General features: G+C 36.4%; 1 protein-coding gene across 1 annotated transcript in view; it reads left to right on the top strand.

Moving 5' to 3' along the window:
- ARHGAP15 (Rho GTPase activating protein 15) overlaps positions 1-20,641 on the top strand; it is a 623,791-nt gene that overhangs the window by 520,373 nt on the left and 82,777 nt on the right. The window lies entirely within an intron of this gene.

The raw sequence follows: 20,641 nt of genomic DNA, 5'->3' as shown, positions 1-20,641 counted from the left end.
CTTGAAGTCATTCTCAATAAGGTTGCCACAGCTTACTTTAAAAAGAAGTGAGAAAAGCATAATCTACATACAGATTTTGTTATCCAAATACCACTGATTCATCCAAAATAGGTGCAATGGATTCACATAAGCAACTTCCCAAGAAGAGAAACACCCTTTATGTATAAAATATTGTTATGTTAGTCCTTTTAATAAAAATTATTCTGAAATGTATTGCATACTTCCCCACAGCATTTTAAAAATCCCTCCCCCTTTCTCTCTCTCTCATTATTTTTTTGTTGTTCACTCTGAGAATAAGTATTGTAAGCACACGTACTTTTCTGATAAATAAATTAAGCCTTAAAGATGTTAAGATGACAAGTTAAAACTGTCAACCTCAAGATTTGAACCCAGGTGTCTAAATCTGGTTTCTTCCCATCTTACTGTGTTACCTCCATCTATATTTATATTTTAACCAATGATGCTCTCAATAATTAACTGTAAGGATGAAGGCACAATCAAAATTTAGAACAAGAAATCTGAAGAACTCATAGGTAAGGCTAGTAACGTATTTCCCCAAGGCAGCATTTTGAGGAAAAAATAAAATACAATGCTATGAGAAGAGGACAAGCCTTGGAATCAGGCCAACTGGGTTCGAATGTGGGCCTTGCCGCATACCGTGAGACATTGTGAGGCAAGCAGCCAGCATTCAGCATGTCAGTGTTCTCAGCTTTAAAATGGGTATGCTAACTCCGATAATAAGGTTATTGTAAATGTTATTGTAAGCACTGATAGCGCGCTGTGTACTTTCTGTCCAGACGCCTCGTGTTCTAATGTGTTCATTTCCCTTTCATCCCCTAGTCAAATGTTGATTCCAGGAGCAAGCGTTTAGCTTTTACATATCACTGCCCTACCACACTATGTAACTGCTTGGTGGTGTGAAAGACTTTCCAAACCCTTAAAAAAGACACCATCACTTACTATCCAGCTTGGAAGAAGTAAGTACATGGGCTGAAAATATGAATTCATTTCTTCCTGCTTATATAAAGCAGCAGTTTCATTCTCTTTCCCTGCAGTCATTCTCATTGAGGATGCCCAGCTTGACAGGTGAATCAGGAAAAAGTTTGAGAAGGAAAAAGCAAAGCAGCTCAGCATTCCCTGTGGCTATTTTCTGGACTTAATTGTAACAACTGGAAAGTATCATTTGGTTTTCTTCTAGGACCAAAGACCATTAACATCTATGCAATATGTGGTTTTTCGCTCACTGCAGGTCTGGCTTAAGCATGTTCTAATTCTGAACTGATTAAGTGCAGGTTGATTTCTCGATGACGGTTGCTTATAAGTTACAATAGTTTTCTTAGTTATTGTGTGGAATCCACAATGATGCTTACCTTGCATAGACAAGATGAGGTCCTTGCCGGTAGAAGTCATTTTTGACCACAGTACCCACAGGTCCAGAGTAGAAAGACACCACAAATGGCCATAAGTGTCAACATAAATAACTATCAATAAATATTATGGAATACAGCAAAAGCATTTGGCTTGTATCTTGTTAACCTATCAGAGCTAACTGCATAACTATTATTGTCACAAAGGGTGCTCCCAGTTTGGCTATCTACAGTGTTTAGAAAGTGCCCATCACCATGGTATCTGAACACTGGGGCAATCTAATTAGGTGAGTCCAATTACTTGTGTAGAAGTAGAAAAGGTGCCCTTCCTTATATTCCAATCCACTGGAACCAATTTGATTGTGCTTTTAAAAGCAAGAAAAGCCTTCTGTGAGAATAGCTTTCTAGGCCTCTTGTTCCAAGATTAAAAGCCTGTCTGGGTAAAGAAATGAGTGTTTCCTATTCCTGAAGGTGATAATGTTCGGAATCAAGCTACTCTCTAGTGGTAGAAAACACCGCAGCCCAGAGATCCTGACTGAGAACATTCTACTCCCTTTTCTTTTGAACTTCACTCTGGGGGCAGGTAACTGAAAAGTACTTTCTAAAAGCAGTTCACCTGAAGGTGAATTATTTCCAAAGACCTCCTGAGTGGGAAAGCAGTATTCTCCCCTGGCCTATGGAGTCAGAGTCCTTCTACTTCTCTGGGTCAGGAGATTTAACTGGGTCAGACCTGAGTTCAGCCTTGATGACGAAAGCCTCCCCTCAGACTTTTATTTCTGACAGACAAGAACTTAGGACATATTCACTGGTGTGGTGTGTGTGTGAGTGTGTGTGGGTGGGTGTAGGTGGGTGAGGGTGGCAAGGGGGGGTATTATGCATGAGCATAACCTCTGATAAACATTTTTAGAATTTAAAGTTAATCAAAGATTGTTAAAAGTAGTGTCTGTGCCCTGAAGTAACCTGTGACTATAGAAAAAAACCTGCGTATATAGAAAAAAAATGTCTGTTGTTAATACATACCTCAGGATACAGAGCAGGTTTCCCTTTATACTGCCAAGACTTCTTTCTGAAATTTATCACTAATTCAGGTTGATGGGAATCTAATTTATCTGATATTTTATTTTATTATATTTCTTATAACTAGGTAACAATCAAGTCAACATGGCCTGTAATATTTCAAAGTATAATTTAAAATTTCCTAGAATTAACATTTACCTTGAAAATGGGTAGACTATTATTTTCTTCTTTGGTCATCCCATTCATATTGTGCATATTATATTGCTTGTTGCTCCGTTCCATGTTTTAACAGTCTTATTTTCTCTTTGTCATCTTTAACCATGATCATAGAGTCTCTACTTGTGTCTCATTGATTTCTTCTTATTACTGTGGCACTAGACATAATTATGAGTCTTAAGTTGATTTTCTTTCAGTGCCTCAACTCTTCCGGTTTCGTTTTTTTTTTTTTTTTTTTCACTTTGGCACTTCTCTTTTATGTCCATTCTTAGTTATAAGACTTTTCTTCTCTCTTAAAATATACATTTTTGGGGCACCTGAGGGGCTCAGTCGGTTAAGTGACCGACTTCGGTTCCAGTCATGATCTCACGGTTCTTAAGTTCAAGCCCTGCATCAGGCTCTGTGCTGCATCTAAAGCCTGCTTCAGATTCTGTGTCTCCCTCTCTCTCTGCCCCTCCCCCGCTCACACTCTGTCTCTCTCTCTCTCTCTCAAAATTAAACATTAAAAATTTTAAATATGCATTTTTGAGAAATACCTCAGCTCATGGAACATATCCATGTGTGGTAACATCAGTGCCTTTAGCTAACTACATCTTTTCTTTCTCATCAGAATCATTTGCACGTGTCTTCTCGGAATTTCCTTTTTTACAGTTTCCTATTCTTCTTGAGCCATCTTCCTGTATAGAAATTCTCACCTAAGGATCTTTTTTAAAAAATATTCATTTACTTTGAGAGAGTGAGAATGAACATGCGTATTAGTGAACGGGTGGCAGAAAGAGAGGGAAAGAGAGAGAATCTTAAGCAGACTCCACCCTGAGAGTGGAGCCCAACTCGGGGCTTGATCCCACAACTGTGAGATCATGACCTGAGCCAAATTCAACAGTCAGATGCTTAACCAACTGAACCACTCAGGCACCCCTAAGGGATCTCAGACAATTTTTTCTCTGACCACTAGAACAATGGATGTAAATATTGAGCATTTACTTCATGACAGGAATTCTATGTGTGTTGTCTCATTTACTCTCTAGATAAGGTAGGTTAATTATCTTCATTGTACCAATGTAAAGACTAGAGTTCAGAGAAGACAAGAATAGGCAGTAATGGACAAAGCAGGGTGGAATTTCAGGTCTACCTGGCTCAAAAGTCTGTACTCTCTAATTATTCTCTATTATAAATTACTGAGTAACTTAACAATTTCTTTGTCACTATCAAATACTCTATCAGCTGGATTGTATTTTGCTGAATCAACAGAAAATCATCTCAAAGCAATGGGGAAATCTACTGGCTCATGTCACTAGAAAAGGTTACTTGAGATAGAGTGAATTAAAGGATTTGTTGATACAGGATTCAAAGATGGAATCACAGACCCAAGCCCATCCTAAAACTGTTCTGCCATGCACAGCACTGGATTCATCCTAATGCTAGTTGCTCTCATTGTGTGATGAACACCAGAAGTAACATGAACCATGTCCTTCCTTTGCTATAGCTGCTGAGAAGTAGAGGAGCACATTTGCCAGAAATTTGAGCAAGAGTTCCCTTTCACTGAATTTATTATATATTTTAATCACATACCTATTTCTTAATGTAGCCAGGAAATTACACTGAGTTGGATTAAGCAAAGTTGAATCTCAGATCAAGGACTGGGATTTCCAAATGATGAGTCATATAATAAGTCCCTGAACAATAGAATTCTATTTCAAACAAGGAGAGTTGGATCAACTTAGAATAGGCAGTCAGTAGTGTCTTCAGTCCAACTCATTGACTCAATACTCACACGACAGGCTTCAGTTACCTTTGAGGCTCTCCTACCTGTTTGAAACCACTCATTCCTCTCTGGAGCCACATACAGCAACTGTATCTAGTTCCAAGAATCTGAGATTTGTACTAAATTCTCTTTTTCAGCTATAATGTGACTTCTCTAACTAACATAGCTATCTGCCACCAAAGTATTTACAATGCAAGAGTAAGGAAAGAAGGGCTAACTACAACCAACGATTCTATTTATAAAAGTGAAAGATGGAAAGTGCATGGTGGTTCTTGGCCCATAGGATGTGCAGTGTTCTGTTGAGCAGGAAGAGAGTGAGTTTCATGCCCTGGCTGTGGAGTCACTTGGAGTCAACTAGTCTGGAGGCTCCTGATTCTACTTTCTGGAAAAAAAATCTCTTTTTTTTCCATAGTCACAACTGAGAAAGGTATGGTGGAGGATAGCTTTTAGCAGCATCTTCACCCCCAGGGACCCAGGGAAATCTTAAAGAGTTGTCTGCCCTTCCAGTCAGGTGTAGGTTTATTTGGTAATAAATCCCTTTCAAAAGTTGAGAACACTTCTGGTTTATTTGTTGTTTTTGCTTTTTGTTTTGCTGTGGAGTTTTTTGGGTCATTCATATCAGCTTTCAATAATTCTAGAGACCTTGTATGATCATATTCTGGAAATTTCCATCTCTCAGCAGTAAACTTCTGTAATGTGCCCATTCCTCTGGTGCTGATCCTCTATTTAATTGATGCTATCTTCCTCTTAGATCAGTCCTCAAGAGAAAGTGAAGAAGTAAATGGGAATTCTTTTTTATTTTCTTTCTTTCTTTCTTTCTTTCTTTCTTTCTTTAATCTAACTTATTGTCAAATTGACTAACATATAGTGTGTCCAATGTGCTCTTTGTTTTGGGGGTAGATTCCCATGGTTCACCACTTACATACAATACCCAGTGCTCATCACAAGTGCCCTCCTCAATGCCCATCACCCTAAATGGGCATTCTTCTTATGGAAGGACATTGGAAATAGCCAACACAAACCAATGTGGACTGTGCCTAAGTTTCCAAAATACAACAGATCCGAGTCGAACCAAATTTTTTACTGTAGTGTGACAAGAATAATTGCAAACTTCATAGCCTGGAATGATGGGACCCTCAGTGGCTCTTTGTTACCTAGTACATTCAAGCTTTTTTCTGTGTAAAACCTATTACTTAACATGTACTTGATTCTGTTTTTAAAATTATACCTAGTACTTTCACCCTCCTTTTTCTACATTGTATAATTCTCTAACTCTTAAATGTCTCTTCCAACCTGTAATTCAATCTGCAGGAATTCTAGGAGAGCCAATGGGGATATTAATTGCATTTATGAAAAAAGATGATTTTGCTGATATTACTTTCAAGCAGGCTTCAAAGTTACATATATGTGGACGGCATCTTGGGAACCAGAAGAGAGGTTTTTGCCCCAAAAAATTAAAACATGGTTAGTGGTTTCACAGAGCCAAGGACTAACATCTGAAAAAAGAAGGACTTTATTAAAAATTATAAGAATAAGGATCAGCCCTAAAATGCACAGCTTACAAATTATGAGGGGAAGGTCTCAGGAAATCAATCATTTACAGATAGACCTCCACGAATTCCAGTTAACTGTACATGTGAGGCACCCCCCTGCAGTTATTTGTATTTTAATACAAGAATGCTAAATTACAAAAGTCAGCACTACCTTGTCACAGATAGAAAATGATAGAGGCCTACTGTATGCTTCCTTGAAAGAGATCTCCTTATCCCTGACCTCTTATCTAGGAATAGTAGCAACAAAGAGAGCTTGTGATGAACAGCCAATAGCTTAGGGGTGTGTACAAATTTAATTTTGTCCCATATTGTATTCAGTTTATATTGCTGCTACCAAACAAATATCATCAGCGTAATCATTTGTTATCTTACAGTTCTGTAGCTTGTTTAGAAGTCTAACAAGGATCTCAATGAGTTAAAATCAAAGTCCTGGAGGGTCTGTGTTCCTTTCTGAAGATGCCAGGGAAGAATTCATTTTCTGGCCTTTCTCAACTTCTTAAAGCCTACATTCCCTGGCTCATGGCTCCCTACCTCCATCTTCAGAACGAGCAAAACATAGCAATATCATGTCTTCCAGAATATTCCTCCATACTCACCATTTTCCTCTGACCACAACCAGGAAATCTCTGCTTTTAAGGAACGGTGTAATTTGATAGACCCCACCCAGGTATTCCAGAATTATCTTCTAATCACAAGGCCCTTAATGTAATCATGTTTGCAAAGTCTTTTTTACTATGAAGACGACATACCGATAGGCTCCTAGGAATAGAACATAGGCATCTTTCAGGGTCCATTATTCTGCCCACCACACATGTTAAATAGGATATCACATTGCTTAAATGATAAATACTTGAAATCCTGCATTGTCCTTGCACAAATGAATGAAAGAACAAATGTGTAGTCAATGTCAGCTATACATAGAGAAGTAGGAGGAAATGAGGAGAGGTACAAGCATGCAAAAGAAAGAGAGTACCCCACTTAAGGACTATGTATTTTGTTATAAAAATACAATTATTGATAAGAACTACTTTGAGAGTACGTGCACAACAGAGGCATGTTGATTAAATCTCCAAAACAAAGCAATTTATCATAATTTGGAATAAATTATAATAAAGATTCAGATAAGAAAAAAGGCAGTGATGAGAAGCAAAAAGGATTTTAGGTGCACTTTGTAAATTGAGTGATATTGGAATGGAGAACAGTTAACACTGTCGTTAAACCTATATGTAGGCTAACTTTCAAATCTCATAGGATGGAAAATACTGTGGAAATTCATCTGAATCTTGACAATATGTTGATGTGACATTCCCATCGCCTCCTAAAAGGTTTCCTCACTGTCTTGATTCTATTTTCTTTTTATTTTCAATCATTGTATTGTGTTTAGCATACAGAGCAAAATTTGGCGACAGCTCTGCGTTCTGAATGACTAATGAATTGTTCATCTGTGTGTACGATCTCCCTGGTGCAAACTCTGTGTGAGTCTCTATTCCTCTCTATTCAAAGATGACATCGTTGATTGTGGTGATATTACCCATGTATGCAGATCCAGCTGAAAAGACAAATGAGAGACTAGCATTCCTTTCTACAACCCCATGCCCTTAAACTAGGTCCTTTGTTTGCAGCCGCAAGCTGCTGTTTGACAAGTCTGTATTCTGACTCTTCCTGTTTGTGCAGCCTACATGGCCATCTAACTCTGAATAAGTCACCCTGCTCCCTTTTCTGCTGTTGATCTGTCAGTTATTTTTGTCTTAGAGAAGCCCAGAGTCCTGATGCACGTGTGGTTCAAGTCACCATTATTCCAATTCTTTGAACAAGTCCAACTTTCTGTTTGAAGCTGAATACATAGACAATTCCTTAAAGTCTAGGATACAGACCACAGAGGGCCACAGAATCATTCAAGTTTACAACACAAAACTTGGTTTCCAGTAGCACTTCCTAAAGAGGAAGGAAAAGAGAATAATTAAATTCATATAGGAACAAAATATAATTTCTAGTATAGTCTTCTCTCCTCTATGAAACAATCAGAATTTTAATTGTTTTTGCATACTGGAATCAACAGCTAAGTTGAAAGCTTAAATTTCTAACAAGCCACAGATCCCTAAGTTTAGACCTTACAATTTTAATTATAACTACATTTATTGAGCATTTATTATGTGCCAAGTACTAATCTAAGCACACTGTCAATTTAAGTGTTATAGTAATAGGAGATAGGGACTATTATCATCCCTATTTTATGGAATAGAAAAAATTGAGGTATAGAAAAGTTTTCTTAGTTTACTCAGTGGAGGGACTGGCATTCAAACCTAGGCAATGTGGTGCCAAAGCCAGCTTCTTTAGCCACTAACCTGCACTGCCTATCCCATGTCTCCTGTCTTAGAGCCTGGTTGGACACAACTATGTCACCTATACTAGGGTGGAGGCCAGTGAGAGAAACCCAGACTTAGAACTAATGCCTAGAACAGTGTCTGAATATACTAGGTTGAATGAGTGAACAAACTAAACTTACTATGTCATGGGTCAAACATGTGAAGACAGAGGCAATGTAGGTACCATTTGGAAATCCAAAATATTAGTAAGAAGAGCAACCATGACTTGCTGAACACCAGCTAGATACCAAAACTGTGCTAAAGGCTTTCTATAAAGTCAGTGTAACTAAAACAGCGTAATGAGGCACCTATTGCTCTCCCTACTTAAAAAAATAAGGAAACTAACACTTAGGAAATTTATGTAATTTGTTCAAGGTCTTGTCCAAAGTCAGACCAGTAGTAATTTACAGACCCAGGTATTTTAAATCCAGGTATCTCTGGTTCCATGATCTGAAGACTTAACCTCTTCTGCACTAACAGGCTTCAGTCCAGCAGGCTTTCATGTCTCCATCAGGAGAAATCTATCACATGAAGCCATAAGGGTAAATCTAAGATTAAGTTATATTTTATAATTCACACAAACAACTGACAGGAAGAGGACCATAGGCTCTAGTCACTAGAAGGACCCAGGATATATCTGATCTCATGACCAAAATGAAGATTGAGGCAAAAAGCGACCCAGTGGAAGTCCAGTGTATCACACTGAAATTAAATTTCGGTTGGGACAAGAGGCAAAAGTGACATGCCATTTAAGCTGCATGTGTGGGGCATGTAGGCTAGACTGCCTTAAATACCCACTCTAAGGTCAGGGCAGAGCTTGGATACCAGGGAGGAGCTGAGCCCACGGGTGGCAGTTAAGTGTTCCATGATTGACAGAAGAGACTTGAAAACTCTAGGAATTAGGCTCTGCCTGAAAAGGCTCTTCTTGCTTCTTAAAGTTCTTAAAACAAATGCTGCCTCTGCCTTCCACCTCATTCCAGCTTCCTTAATTTACATCGCCTACTTTTTCCCCCCTCTCATAGTGCAAAGACTGTACNGTTCTTAAAACAAATGCTGCCTCTGCCTTCCACCTCATTCCAGCTTCCTTAATTTACATCGCCTACTTTTTTCCCCCCTCTCATAGTGCAAAGACCGTAGCTCTTTCTCTGGGTTTCTGGTACTATTGTATTTCTTCTTGGTATTAACATGTTTTCTGTGTAATACATTTCATACCTTCTATTGGAAGTGGAGCCAGTACAGATGACAAAACCTGGGTTTAAAAATTAGTGAGACTGATGACTCACATCAGTCTGAGTTTGCTTTCTTGGTCATAGTACCTACCAGACCAGCAGAAAGGCAGTGCAAAGGATACACAAAATCATGGACACACATGAGGGTGCTTCCACCTGCCCCTGCCTATTCCATACAGCAGCGCACTCCACATTCATAGTTTTAGCAGCCCGTACCCAACGAGGCATCCAACTCATCAAGGGAACCAGAACCCTTTGTGGGCTTCCTGCTGTTTGCACCATTTGGCTGCTTGTGGTGATCACGTCACCTTTTAAGTTCATCTTACGACCATATTTCTTTCTGTGCCACAATTACAACTCCCATACTCTTCAGCGTCTCTTATTCCAATATTATATCCCCTTCAGACAGCAGAACTCACCCCGTTCTATGAATGAAATCTAAAGAAATTGATTTTTGTATCTCAAACTATTTGTATTTTTTTAAATAATTGTTTTGCATAGTGCAGGTTTCTAAAGATGAACATATTGTCACTATTTAATCAACAGATAAATTGACCTGACTCACTAAAAAGAATGGGTTAACTGGAATAAAACATCAGGTTTAGGTCAAAGGAAACCATTGGCCTGAATGGCCACTGAATGGCCACATCACTGAAAAAATGATGTGTCAGAAAACTAAATAAAATATTTTATGTTATTGGTTGAACAATATTTGAACATTATTATGAACAAGGTTCACACAATATAATTCAATGAAGAAGCAGCTGTAGATTTTGCTTTGAAGGGTCCTTTTGTGAAACTATTATTTTGGTTCAGCCATTCAAAAGTTAGTCTTTACAAATTCATATCTTCTTTCCTTTAATGACAAACATTATGGATTATTGATTTGGCAAGAACGTCACATTTGTGGATATTTTAAAAAATGTTTTAATGTTTATTTTTGAGAGAGAGAAAAAGAGAGAGAGAGAAAGCCCATGCGGAGGAGGGGAAGAAAGAGAAAGGAGACACAAAATCTGAAGGTTCCAGGCTCTGAGCTGTTAGCATAGGGCTCGACATGGAGCTTGAACCCACATAGCGCGAGATCATGACCTGTGCCGAAGTCAGACACTTCACCACCTGAGCCACCCAGGTACCCTCTTATTTATGGATATCTTAAATAAGATTATACTAGAGGGAATCCTGGCAAAATTTGGGGTATTTAAACAAATGACAAAATTATAGATGTCCCATTAAAACAGTGATGGCAAAAAGCATAGTCAAGTAGTTTGCTTCTGTAATGATCTATAGTCAGCCATTATTATTATATAGCCATGACTTCAGTTTATTTGGCTGGGGGTAGGTCTGTGAAATCAGGTTGTCTGTCATTTATTCTCATTTCTATATAATCTTTAAATAATTAATGATGCAATATATTCAATTATGTTCTAATACTTTGAAATGCTTTAATTTTCTTTATATATTTGCTTAAATATAAATAGAATATTTATACAGGTAAATTCATACCAGTTGTTTAGTGTGAATTCAGGCTGACATTCTGCTCTTACACTACCAACTGAAGAAGAGAATTATCATCATTGACCTATTCAGGTCCCCATGATATAAACTTTCTATAAAGTTTCATATAAACCACAGACAAATAGTGTACATTTCATGATATGAAAAGCCCACTGATAATTTTTATTAATATAACAATAATTAAAACCTAGGCCATGCCATGCCTGCTCTAATAAATATAGGATTTTACCACATAGAGGGAGAAGAAGAGCATTACTTGAAACATATTAGTAGATTTTCATTTCAGAAAAGGTATAAGAAAGTGATAGAGTCATTTGGGTCTAGAAGAACTGAAAAGTCGAGATATAGTATTCAGTAGTCAATTGCTTGACATTGACTTTAGTGCAAACTGATATTTTGGGGTCAAATATCAAACACTTGATTTAATAAAAAGGGTACAGAACCTCCACTTAGCCCCATTGATTCAGAAAATGAAGGAAATACTTAGCCAATAAGGCAGATTACTTTCGTATTGAGATTGGGTGTTCTTCCACTTGCCATGGTACCCTTTAATGTTACAGTCTGAAAATTAGTTAAATAAATGTCTACATTCATTTGCTTTGCCTATAATATAAATATCCAAGGGCAGTGGTAAAACACATAATTTAGAGTTGGTTTAAGCTCTAATTTTAATACAAACATATCAAAAAGTTATTTTGCATTCCTATTCTTTCTTAGACTACTGAAATTTTGAGTTACTCTATAATGTAATAATTGCTAATGAATTTCCCCTCCCACTCTAAGCAACTATACAATTTGACAAAATATAAGAGGCCTTAAGATATCAAAAAACAAAAGAAGGGTATCACATGAAATGAACCTCATGATTGTTCTAGCTTTCTATCTGGATACACTTTGATGTTGCTACATAGGGAAATGGAGACCAAAAAGGATGATAGTGTTGTTCAGTTGAAGAGGCAGAAGCCCAAATTCAGGACTGCTACAGTGCCTGGAATTTATGGAGGATGGTTTGAGAAAAGTAGCCTTGAAAAGGAGGCTTCCAGATGTTTACCTGTTGGTTCCCTGTATGCGTGTACCTAAGAGCAGTGCTACATGTGCCAAAAATCCCCATGAGGTACCCTGGTTCCAGGTTGAAACTGAAGCAAGACAATAGAGGTCTTACAATACCAAGAAACACTGGAGTTTCAGTTCAGGGTACAGAAATCTTTCTGAGCAATTTTAAATTTTAAGTGACACCTCAGAAAGCCTGAAGCTATCTAATAAGACCTAGAATTGTGTTCAAAAATGAAACAGGCTTACCCTAACATAGAAATAACAAAACCTCACAAGACCAAACGTATCTGACAAAAATTTAGTTACTTTTCATAAAAACTTAAACTCATTAAAGAAAGACAACCTAATCCAGATTGCCTACAACATATCATCCCTAGGGATACAATGGAGATTGCTAGAGATGTGAAGAGCAAAAGATATGGCTTACAGTCAAGAAAAAAGCAGACAACAGAAACAGAATGTAAGATGACCATGACAATAAAATTAGAAAACAAGAATTTTAAACTGTAATAAATATATTCAAAGACGTAAGGAAAACATGGCCTTATTGAGTCAACAGATTGAAAACCTCAGCATCGAAATGTAGAAAACAAAGAAAGGAAGAAAAGGTAAGGAAGGGAAAGGAACTAATCGAAGTTCTAGAACTGAAAAGTACAGTATCTGAGGTAAAAACATTTTTGAATGGGCTTATCAATAGAATGATATTTGCAATATAAAGCATTAGTGAACTTGAAGACAGATAATAGATATTATCCAATATAGAAAATATTTTACATATATATTTGGAGAAAAAATGACCTAAGTATCCCAAAGTTGATGAAAAACTTCATCAATTTATAAATCTAGAAACTTCAGCAAATATTAAACAGAAAATATATGAAAGTAAAGCAAAAACCCTAAACAACAAACTCAAACTTAAACAACCAGGAACACCCGGGTAATTCAGTTGGTTAAGCCTTCAACTTCGGCTCAGGTCATGATCTCATGGTTTGTGAGTTCAAGCCCCATGTTTGGCTCTGTGCTGACTGCTCAGAACCTAGAGACTGCTTTGGTTTCTGCATCTCCCTTTCTCTTTACCCTCCCCTGTTTGCACTCTGTCTCTCTCTCTCTCTCAAGAATAAATAAACAGTTAAAAAGAACATAAATAAATAAACTTACAACCAAATATAGAAATAAAAAGTTTTAATGTTTACAGAGAAATCAAAATATAATTTATGCATGTATGGAAACTACATGAATTGTGACTAATTTCTCACTAAAAACAAAGGTAAAGCATTTTTAAACTGCTGAAAAAAATCTATTTAGTGTCTCACCATTTTTATTCAAAATTGATCAAAATTTCCTAGCCAGTACAGTAAGAAAAAAAAAGGGGTTTGGAAATATAACTCGCAAATGACATTATTATTTGCATAGAAAACTTAAGGAATGCTTAAAAAACTATTTTTACTGGAAATAATAAACAAATTTATAAAAATCATGTGATCAAGATCTGTAAAGGAAAAACAATTAAATATCTGTATGCAAGCAAGCAGCAAACAGTTATAAATTGAAATTTTAAGGATTAAATTAAAAGTTACATCAAAACTCCAAAACATTTTTCAGAGAAAATTTGAAAGACCTAAATGAATAGTGGAATATATACCATGCTCATGGATTAGAATATTCAATATTGGTAAGAAGTCAGTTTTACTCAGAGCACCTGGGTGGCTTGGTTGGTTAAGCTTCCAGCTTCAGCTCAGGTCATGATCTTATGGTCCATGAGTTTGAGCCCCACGTTGGACTCTGTGCTGACATCTTGGAGCATTCTGTGACTTCTTTCTCTGCACCTCCTGTGCTCTCTCTCTCTCTCTCTTTCTCTCTCTCAAAAATAAATAAACATTAAAAAAGAAGTCTATTAAATAAAAGAAGACAATTCTACTCAAATCAATCTACACATTCAATACGATCAAATGTTCAACAAGCATTTTTGTAGACATTGATATGTTGATTCTAAAATTAATATGGAAATGAAAACAGCATAGAATAGTCAACATAATCTTGAAACAAGAAAAAAAATAAATGGAAAAGAAGGAAAGAAAAGTCTTTTCAACAAATAGCACTAGAGCAATTGATTAGGAAATGAAAAACAAACAAACAAAACCTTTGGTTCCTACCTCACATCCACAAAATTAATTTGAGATTGACCATAGACTTAAAGATAACATCCAAGTCTACTTAGCTACATATTGTAGAATACCTTCAAGACCTGGGAAGGTATTCATTAGGTAAAGATGTTTTTATTTTATTTTTTAAAGTAATGCCTACCCCAAATGTGGGGCTTCAGTCCATAACCTCAAGATCAAGAGTTGCACATTCCACCCACTGACTCAGGCAGGTACTCCTAGGCAAAGAGTATTTTAGACAAGACAGAAATTAATAACCTTAAAAGAAAAATTTGTACTGAACTTTACAAAAGTCACCATTAAGAAAACAAAAAGCGAGCCACAAATCTGGGGGAGGGGGAATGCTCATAACACATATATCTGACAAAGGCTTTATATATATAAATGCAGGATATAAAAAATCTTACAAATCAAGAAGAAGATAACAAACAGCCCTATAAAAATGGACAGAATATTTGAACAGGTCTTCACAAAAGAAGATATAAGAATGGTGAATAAATATATGAAAATATGGAAAGTAAGTATATTGGCATTAATAGGTCAGCAAAGAAATGCAAATTAAAACCACAATGGAATACCATTTTAATTTTAATCAAACTGGCTAAGATTAAAAAGGCTAATAATCCTAAATATTGGTGAAAATAGCAACTAGTATTCTTGCACAGTAGTGAGAACATAAAATGATATAATAATTTTAGAAAAATATTAGGCATTCTCAAAAATTGTACTCCTATTTATACACCCAAGAGCAATAATAAACATGTATCAGCAATAAAACTTTTACAAGAATCCACAAACCTTTTTTCATTATAGCCAAAACTTTAAAACGACTCATATGTTCATCAAAAGGCGACTTTGTCAACTAATCACATAATGGAGTACAATTAAGCATGTAAAAAGAACTATGGACACACACACAAGAAAACGAAATTTAAAAATCCTCTTGAGAAGAAGAATTCAGACACCAAAGAGTATATACCTACATGATTCTATTTACATGAAGTTCAAGAACTGGCAAAATTAATCTATTATGACTGAATCTATTATAAGCAGAATAATGATTGCATCTGAGGGAGTTGAAGATTGACTGGAAAGATGTCTGATGGAAGTTTCAATGGTGAGATAATATTCTATGCATTGTTCTAATTCAATTGAGTTGTTGGTTACATGAGTGCATACATTTGTCAAAGTTAATCAGATTGTACACTTAATATTTGTACAGTTAACTATATGAATTTTACCTCAGTTTAACCAACTGAGCCACCCAGGCACTCCAAATTTTACCTCTGTTTTACTTCACCTAAAACAAAAAGGAAAGTAACTGAAAGGTCATTGATGGTTTGTTTCACTATTATCTTGTTTTGAATCTCCACGGTTCCAGGAGTTCTCTCTTATCGTTTCATTAATCCTCATGTTTCCAGTGATGTTACAGTTAACTCAGAGCCTCTGAAAGTGGTGGAGAACCAGTCTACCAGTTAGGTAAAACTCTTTTTCTTAAAGAGTTTTTTTTTTTTTAACTCTTATTTAAAGTTTATTTATTTTGAGAGAGAGCACAGGTAGGGGAGGGACAGAGAGAGGAGAGAGAGAATCCCAAGCAAGCTCTGTTCTGCCAGTGTAGAGCCCGATGTGGAGCTCAAACTCACAAAACCGTGAGATCATTACCTGAGCCGAAACCAATGTGAGATGCTTAACTGACTGAGCTGTTAGGCAAAACTCTTAAAGCAATGAAATGAAATAGGAAATTTAACCTGATGAGCCTACCTGGAGATTTCTGTGTTGTGAGCATGAAATTTTGGAACACATGGTTGGTGCACTTGGTAATTAAATCATCAGTTTGGACCCCAAAATCAGTGGGTAAAGCAAGGAATGCATATTGCTGTATTTATCTTTAGATGCTGGCGTAGGGAATAAAGCAAGACCCCTTGATTATTGGAACCCTCAACACCACTTTCGTGCAGCCTTTCTGGATTTTCTCATATAGCTAGATTTTTCTTCTTCCAATCCCCATAGAAATGTATACTTCTTTATTGTGCTTTATATTTTAATTGTGTTCATGCTATATCAACCCTCCTAGTGGATATGTCCTTAAGAGTAAAAACCATTATCTCTGTCATTCATAGCACTTAGAACATTATTTAATTTAGACCAGGTGCTTGGTAAAGTTTCCAAGTATTTGATGGATTGAATTTGATTGGACTAGATGAAATAACGTTTGTACATATTAGAGTCACAGATCAGGCAATATTGATAGGGATTCAAAGAATTGAATTCATTTGTGCATAACAAAGTTATTGAGGACTTACCCTGTGAAGAAACAGAGACGAGAAACTTTTAAAAACCAAAGATGAACTTTCCACATACAAAGTTCTACCACCCCATCAAAGAAAAGACCATGTGTATGACTCATGTGCAAAGAAAAGGGAAAAGTCATGTGAAAAAAGAGAGGAAGATATTAATTCTTCTGAAAATTCAAAAGGAGAAGAATATGGTTGCCTCTATTTTGACTCTCCTATTAGAGACCCTTGCTGTCCACTACACCAAATGTAACTCCTGTTCAGGGTATGCATGCTGGGAAAACCATAATAAATATTAGTAAGAAGTTCTAGTCAATTCTCTGGTCAGTAAAAAGTTATGAAAAAACCCTTTTATACAGAACATTCAGTGTTCCTTGTAGAAATCAAGTGTGAGGGAATGTAAATGATGCCAAAATTTGTTTTTCCTTTCTTCCTAACAACAAAGACCACTAACCTATGGGAGGCCTTGTTTTTTAATTGTATTTTTGTCCATTACTAGATAGATGGATGGCTTGGCCATTTACTTTACTCCTCTGTAAAACATAGCCCTTACAGCCATAAAAATTGGAGAATAAGACAGAATGGATCCCAGGGTCTACTCCAGCTCTAAAAATGTCACAATTCTATGTCCTGTGGACTTCTGATTCTAATCATATTTGATAAGATCTTTTATGTGATTTTGGTGGTTGAAATGAGGTTGTCAGGTTTCCCAAACTTCATTGATCTATATGCTAATTTCATTGATAATATTTTCAGTAATATTTTCCTGAAAATCAAATGGCTTTTATACCTAAATATATTTAACTTTATCCTAAGTACTATGTCCATAAAAGCATACGTTTTAAGTGTTATACTTTCTTAATACTCATTAAAATAAATACATAACCATTACATTTGTCTCTGTACAAATAATACATGTATTCTACTCTAAGAAATACTACTTTACTGTGTTAGGACTTATCCAGTGCGTTTGCCAGTTGACAGTCAATTATAAATGTTATGAGAATAGGTCAACCTATATGCAGCAGTATCTATAAAGACTGAAAAAATATATGGTGCACTCAATCAGAATCTTCTAAATCCTGTGATTCAGCTCTTAAGTGGGTATGTGCATTACCTGGAAAACAATTTGCAAAATAGATTTTTAAAGTTCAGAGTAAATTGGAGAAAAGGCTACATTACATTTGAACCTTAATAAATACTTAATAACCCATAAGACAAATAGCCATGAATTACTAGAATGATTTCAAGCACAGTGCTTCTGCATAGAGCCAACCTGCTCTCTTATTTTTGCTCATTAGAAAACAGGAGTTATAATATTGCAAAGTTTATTAGCTCTGTTGATTTGTGTATTTTATAAAATAAGACATTTGAATAATATGGAACCAGAACCATTAGAAAAATCTATTTCTCTTCTCTTCTTTCTCTTCTCTGTCTAGTTTCCCCTGCGCAAGATAGCTGTAAAATATCTTTCGCATGGAGAGGGAAAAATGTGAAGATTCCTTTAACTCTGTCCTCTTTTTTGGAGGTTGTTTATTTCTTGAATGAGGGATGTGTGTGTGTGTGTGTGTGTGTGTGTGTGTGTGTGTGCAAGCTTAGGTCCTCAGGTGGAACCGTGGTTCCTGTGCTTTCGTCCTCGAAGCTGTTTTTCTGGAAGGGAATGGAGGCAGCTGTGTTTACAGCTCAAGTCTTGGCATACATTTACCAGAATCTATTATTCATATCATTCAGTATCAGGGAGAGATCTCAGGCCACCTGTCTATCTGACAAATTCACCCTTTTGTGAGCTTTCTGTTCATAGCAAATTATGTTCACATTGATGAATTGAGTTTTTATGAGCATTGCTAACTAACATTCTCACAGAAGGCCAGGGGCAAGAGCCTGCAAGTGTTGCTGGTCCACAAGTAAATGATAAAAAAAAAAAAAAAAGAAAAAAATGCTAGTGTTTAAAGACAATTTGCCATGGAGGGATAGTTAAATCATTTGGCAATGCCTTAATATTTATAATTCCAAGACTTTCCATAAATTGTTGCAAATACTTTGCTTATAACAAACAAAAACACAGAAAAAATCCACACATTACTTTTCTCTGTGACTTGGAGTATTTTTAAAAAATGATTCCACATTTTGACAGGTAACCATTGACCAGGGCAAACCATGGAGTAGTTGAAGTATGCCCAGCATTAATAAATCCAGCAATTTTATACTATAATGTGGAAAACTTGCAGCAATTATGGCTTAAATTCCAGATTCGTATTTCCATAGATACAAAATGGATTTTTTTAATCTCTAGAAATCCTATACTGGTTATAAAGCTAAGCCATGTGGCATGAGTTAAATAAATGAGAGCAATCTTTCACAAAAGACTAACAGAAATCCTTCTAAATGGTGGGTGGGGAAATACCCAATGTTCGTGATAGAAATGAAGATTTCCTTCAGTTTACATATAGAATTGGTTCTTCTCTCGGGCTTCTGAGAAAAGTCCCCTGCATTTATTCTGACTCTTGTTCTGCATTTCATTTAAAGCTGCTGAAAAAGAGGAGAGAATTTCACAAGAAAGACACATTCTAGTTTTACTGTACCCACATTTCAAACTCCAATTCAGAATCTACTTAAAATGATAAACCTCCTTAGGTGGCCGATCTACTAGTCAGTATGTATTTGAATAAAAAAGCAAAAAAACAAATTTTATGGGATAGTGAGGAATATCATCAATGAACATCCATGTTCTCAGTTCACTCCAGAACTATGACCCTGTCATCCCCAATGCCAGATTATTACCTTTGATAAAGTACAATCTTATTCTCTTAAGTCTTAGTAAAAGTCAGTGGAAAATTTTTATGCTCTTCGCAGTAGCCTGCCAAAATGTGTCAGACACATCACCTTTCAATGCAAAGACACCATAGCACAAAGAACACTTGGCATTATCCCTTGAAAATGCACACCTTTCGGAGGAGCAAATGGGAAGTGTAGTCTGTTAAACACCATATGTGAGGGAGCCGCACCAGTCTCATTTCTCCTTCCAAATGCTACAAGCTGCTATCTCGATGTGGTGTGTGTGACTCTGGGACAAAATTGGTGACAGCCAAGCGTCTACCTGGCCCCAATGTCAGTAAGCCTGTTGACCACTTGAGTATACTGCTTAATATGATACTACGCTTTTGTACCTCTGAGAAATAGATTGCCGAGGCCTTTATGTTAATTTAGTAGCATATGTGAAACTTACAAACTTACCCGTGGCTGCCATTGACCTCAGAATTATGGGTAAAATATGAGACTGGGTTTGCCATTCTTAGAGTATGAAGAGATGCAGAGGCAGGCAATTAAAAAAATGTACTTTTCCTTCTGGTCTAAATATATTACAGTTAGATGTTTATGTCTTATTAAAAATAAATTTTGAGAGTCATGGCAACAAACTGCTGCAATCACAGGTTTGATTGGCATTCTCTGTGGTAAGCATGGTGACCATTCATCCCGGATTCTCTGTAATAGTCCAGTTGCCACACAGTCCATCCTTTCATGCAACGATGTTTCTATTTTAGTTCAGAAAATATGATAAATGCAGCTTTGAGACAACAGAGCAAATTTACCTGCAATGATTTCTCAGTGTAAGATAATAGAAATTAACACAGGAGATAGAGACTGAGGGTTTTCATTGATCAGGAACCAGTTTTGGATAAAATGTGCATTGTTTGGTGGCAACGGCATGACAGGCAGCACTCTGCAGCTCGGTGCCATATTCATAGTGTCAAGCTAAAGGACCACCATTTTGCTCCCTGGAACCGCTTACTGCATTTCAAGCATTGCTAGAAGGCTGAAAGTTGGCTGCAGCTGGCAGAGCATTGTTCTTTTTTTAACCCATGTGATAGGTATCTTCAACAGTGTCAAACAAATTTGTAGAGCTGGTGATTAGTTGCCCAAAGAGCATAATGTATGCATTATTAATTAAAGAAGGTAAGTTTGGCTAATTGTCATTTCTATACAGTAGCAGTGCACTAAGATACATTTTAACAATCTATAAATAATTGATAATTTTTTTTCTTTCATCTTCCTTCCTAGTTTGCATAAAACTAATGACTTGGTAAATGTTACTCACTTCAAAAT

Source organism: Crocuta crocuta, unplaced genomic scaffold (assembly GCF_008692635.1).
Source record: "Crocuta crocuta isolate KB4526 unplaced genomic scaffold, BGI_CrCroc_1.0 scaffold154, whole genome shotgun sequence".
NCBI lineage: Eukaryota > Metazoa > Chordata > Mammalia > Carnivora > Hyaenidae > Crocuta > Crocuta crocuta.
Note: the sequence above shows the minus strand (reverse complement) of the source record. Positions and strands in the feature narration are given on the sequence as shown.